The sequence below is a fragment of the Teleopsis dalmanni genome, chromosome 2, assembly GCF_002237135.1.
Source record: "Teleopsis dalmanni isolate 2A chromosome 2, ASM223713v2, whole genome shotgun sequence".
NCBI classification, from domain to species: Eukaryota; Metazoa; Arthropoda; class Insecta; order Diptera; family Diopsidae; genus Teleopsis; species Teleopsis dalmanni.
The window spans coordinates 184,624,860-184,630,501 of NC_051847.1; positions in this window are offsets into that span (position 1 = coordinate 184,624,860).

The following is a 5,642-nucleotide window of genomic DNA, read 5'->3' on the forward strand; positions in this document are numbered from 1 at the left end:
TGCAGTAGATAGTAATATATTTGCTTCCTATACTTAAGAGGTAGTTCATAAATAATTCAATTCATTCTTTTAATGACAAATAGATAAAAGTTTTTATATGAAATTAAAAGCTCAATATTTTATTGATAGGCCAACTGACATTTGACGTGAACACAATTTGACGATTTCAAAACTGTCGTAATTTATTTAATACTTGAGTCGGTTTTGCAACTCACAGTTCCAAGTGAATTAAATGCGAGCACATGAACTAAGGATGTAGGAATCCTCCGTCTCTTGACTTGCATTCATATTTATGACCGTGTTTTTTGTTTTTAATGGTTTTGTCGTGTTCAACCCTAGAGGAACTTTTAAAACATTTTCATTACTTTGCCCGACTGCCTGACTGCCTGCCTTACCCTTTTTTCATTCATTTGAAAGCAGTTCTTGCTGTTCAGAAAATTTGAAATGCAAATTAAAATTTCTAATAAGCAATTCTGTTGTGCTTTCCATGAATTTAATTCACTTTTAGTACGTTTTTACTTTGTATTGCCATTTGATAGTCATTTCTTTGTCTAGAAATTCATTGCTCCATAATACGAGTATTTTCACCTCTTCTTCCTTTGATTTCATAATTTTATTGAATTATGAAATTGTTAAGAAAGTCGACATGAAAACTGTATAATTGATAAAACATTTGTTACTGACATTGTTGAATATGCATTCGAAATTATTTTCTTGAAAGGATTTTTATTACCTCCTGAAAACCTTTTATTTATTTGAAAAGTTCCACCTTTGCGAATTGGATGAAATTGTGTTTCTGGTGAATTGGAATATTAATCATTTATATCAGAATAGGTGCGAATAAATCCTTCTAGTTATATAAAGTTATTTGGAGAATGGGTTGTAGTGCTTATAGATTATAGATAAAACCTATATTCTATTATTTGTGTTAAGAAAACACATTTTACATTAGCTTTGTTATTACATATCGTACAGACTATAATGGTATGACTTCAAAGTAAGAAGGGTTTTAGAGTATATAGAAAAAGAAAGGATGAAATTAAAGGAAGTAGAAGAAATATTCTAACAGTGAAATAAAAAGTTTAATATATATTTGGTGACACGCATATATAATCTATAATAATCTAATTTTTATTTGTGTATATATATACTCCTAAATTTTTTCTAGCAAAATAAAAATTGAAAAACTTAAACATTACTAAGATATATGAATCTCTTAAATGGAGTTTGATATCGAATAAACCATTTTCCGATTTAAAATATTACCATATCCTTTCCTACTTAAACCTAACTTCAGCAAAATATGGAACCAACGTTATTAGAGTCACATAGCAATTAGACAAAAGTTAATTGACAAATCAAAAAATATTGACTACATTATCCGAATTATAACTTTCAATAACAGATATAATACCCTAAGCTCTGTTAGGCAGATAGATCTTGGTCATTTAAATATAGGTGATTTAAATCATTTTCATATAAACTGTTCAAAGCAAGGAAATGTATAAGCGGTATATCATCGTCAGTGAATTCTCGGAATAGTTTAATAAGCTACAAATTACCGAACTATTTTATGGTTTCTGGGACATCACTTTAACTTAAATGAAATTAACCATGATGTGATCATAATCATAAAGTATATGTGGCATTCTGCGTAAAGTGATATATAAATATCATATCTAACCGAGTTGTCACGTTTCATAAATGTCATGTTAAGATGAAGAGCAATATAATTATCGCGCTCTTCATAAGACAACTGAAACAAACATCGTTTATCTCCTTCCAACCACATTGATACCATGAAAAAGTAAAGAGCTGAAGGCTCAATTCATTTAGACGCCATGATAATAGTAGGAATAGGAATTAACGTATAAAGGATAAGTTCTATTACACAAAAATATGATGAAAGAATATAAAATGGCTGCCATATAAATCAAAACTGTCATACATAGTTGGATGTCGCTGGTCCAGGTGGACCTGGAAATGACTCTCAGATAAAATAGAACTGCTATACAATATACGAAGTCATCTCAGGCAGGAAATAAGCTATAACAAACATTCTCCAAAGTTTTGCAAGAAGTAGTGTTATCTGCAAATTATATAGGATAACCCCTTGGAAACTTCTGCAGGCTCTGTCAGTATAAGGATGTTATTAATAACTTCCAAATATGTAAACATTTATTGTTTATTTTTATAACTCTCTTCTATTATTACTAAATATATTGTTATAATATTACAAAGCAACTAAAATTGAAAGGAGGAAATTAGACATAAATATATACGCTTATAGCAAAGAATTTACAGGTATGCGTTATGTATTACAAAGGATATGAACGATGAAATTTAACATGTGTTTTGTCCTATGAGACACTCTATAAACAAATCATTTACTACTTAGAAAATCATTACTTAAGGAATTAGCAGTATTGTGTAGACTTTATTCGATCAACTTTAACGACTTTTAAAGCTTTGACAATAAATCGAGATGACTTATTGAGGACTGTTTAGCAGGAAAAGTGATGAAACTAAAAAAAGAATTGCAGGCTCTTATAAATCTTAGTCTTTTCTGTTTTCGAAACTGTCAGAGTATGAATAATAACTTATATATCAAAAGACAACATACCATAGTTTAACAATATATTGTTTTGAACTGAATCAAGTAAAAGACAACCCATAGCTGTTAAGATAACTATCCAATGCATAAGAAATATCTTACTACTGATGTGATTTCTTATATGTGATCAAATCTCTTAATTTATATGAAAGCAAGTTAATTATCAATTCCATTTCCTCCATACAAAGTGAATCAGCAATGAACAAAAGCTGTTGTTGTCTGATTTTCATCTTCAAACGCACTGAGAATTCGTATGCGTAGTATTTGCATAAATTTCTTAAATGTCTTAAAGAAGCTCATTTGTAGGCTTTCATTAATGAAAATCAATAATTAACTCGGAAAATAAGTGGGCGATGAGTTTCCGCCTTTGTATTTCTTTTTATCACTTCAGCTAACGCTTTGACTACAGAGCAAAAACTAAGAGTTCTACACTACTACTGCAGGGTGTGTACTTTGTTAGCGCTTCGTGCGTCTATCTTTGTATCTACAAATTATTACTCGCAATCAGATACAAATCTATGCAATACTTAAGCTTTGCTAAAACAATGACTTTCGTTCAGAAAACAAAATAAAGAACTGAAAGGAAAAAAGGAGTAAGTAAAAGGGGAAACAAATGGGTTCAAATACAAAAGGAAGTGAAAACACAGACTGTTTATTGACGAAGGAAGTAACCAATATTTACCATGGGTGTGAGGAATTTACTATGGTGATGACCTAACATAACAGCAGAAATGAAGTAGAATATAACAATGAATATAAAAACGTGAAGAAGTCTTGCTAAATAGAAATTTTGTGATTTGAATGTTTTGGCTTTAAGCAAAATATTCCCAGGAATTTAATTAAGACTTTTGTTTATATTTAGTTTAAAAATATTTTTTAAAAATAACTTTTTGCATAAAAATCTTGCGGTTAATTTTAAAATTGTATTTATGCAAGCATATTTTTAAAATAAAATAAAATTGCACCATAAAGAATTTTTATTGGTCTTTTTTTGACGCTTAAAAATATGTACTCATACATCAAAGTGAATTCATTGAACTGAAAGCATTTCGTAGTCCATCCTTAAAAGTTAAGAGCTGTGCCTGTTCTGCATAGAGGAATAAAGTTCCGAGCAGTTCATGATTGGTGCAATGTTAATTTCAGCTCCAACTTTTTCCATTCAGAATGAAGGGTTTTCTGATATTAATTTTTGCATAGGAAATCAAATTGAAACTACGAATGAAGGAACTTGGGTTGCTTGAGGTTGAATAAATTTACCGAGGATTAAATTTACTGAATTAAATGAGAGGATTTTTCTGCACTAATTGATGTGTAATTTAATTACGTCATTACTAGCAGGGGAAACTAATAGGGAAAATTATAAAAATAGTGATCAACAGTAAATTATTTTTAGTACTTTAATAGGAATAATATGTATTTAAAGACTAATTTAGTAGATAATAAATTTAATAAGTGTATTAAGCTCAAATTATCAAAACAACTAAGTATATTTGCAATACTTAGTTATTTTGAAACAAATGCTATAAGGTTCAGAAATTAAAACATAAATTTCGATTTGAGAGTTCCGGTGGTTAAAGTCGAGTTCGAGAGAATAAAGCAGAAACCTATTTTCTCTTGCAAATCCATTGGCTAGACCTCCTGCAAATATGACAACTTCCTCTAGACTGAAACGGAATGATAAACCCGCCATTCCATATAAGCCCTAGCTACTTATTCAGAGCCACTTTGAAATAACGTACAAATCATTGTATATTGCATTGTATAAATAATTTGTAATGTATGTAATGTTATTAGCCTTTAAGATTCTAAAACTTATTGTTAGGCTTTAATTTAAAGCGATTCAATAAAGACATATTATTAAATAAAAAAAAAGGGTTCAACGCTTCGAACTATAACTAAACTGTGATCCGAAAATCGAAAAAAAATATTTGCTGAAACAAAATAAATATTTATTTATTTGTTTATATACTGACATTTCTCTTTAGTTGTAAGAAACTTCATTAATGAAAGTTTAGGATTCTAAAATAGTTTTACATATTTTTGAAGAAGATTTTTTTGTCAACTAAATAAGTTCGTTAATTATTCTTTTTTTATAAGAATAAAAAAATAGTTTTAATTATGAAAATAAAATTTATTTGTAATTATAATATTAACAAATTCATCAGAAATATTCATACAGAATTGAACAGAATTCAAAAAATAAAAATTATTATCAAAGAGATAAATGGCAAGCACATATTTTTTTTATTTAGCTTTTTAATAAATACTATTACTGGAAAGTGGACCAGTAATAGTAGTGATTGACTGGAATTACTACTAGATACTCATTTTACGGGATCCTCTGCTTCGGCAATTGTACCAACGGAATACGTAAGTTTTTTACCAGTTAACTCTGTCAAGGTGAACCTACAGATACTTATGGTAAATGGCCTTTTTTTAGTTTCAAACCCTACAAATCACCAGAACCGGATGGTATACATTCAATTAATCTCCAAAATTCTTGCGAGCTAATACACAATCGGCTTTTGGCCATTTTTAGATACTGTCTTATTTTTAACTATGTTCCAGCCAACTGGAGGCTGATTAGAGTCGTATTTATTCTCACAGCGGCAAAAAAAACTCTCATAATAGCCCCAATAAACACCATATAATAAACCTCGCATCATTCATGTTCAAGGTTCTAGAAAGAATTATAAATTTAGAAATAAGAATCGGCGGCGTATAACTTATCTTATAGTTATAACTTATCTATGTTTTAGTAACAGTAAAATAATCAATAATAGGCGTGTCTTAAATCCCAATCAGTGATTTCCCTCGCTACACGCCTTCACTAATGGAAAATCTACGGCTTATTCCAATATACAATGACACAATAGGCCAATAAGCCGAAGTGGATCTGTAAGGGATCGACGGCATATAACTTATTCTATAGTTATAACTTATCTTTGTTTGAATAACAGTAAAATAATTAATAATAAATAATAAAACTAGTTTTTTATATATATTTTTCCTTGCCCTGACACACCGT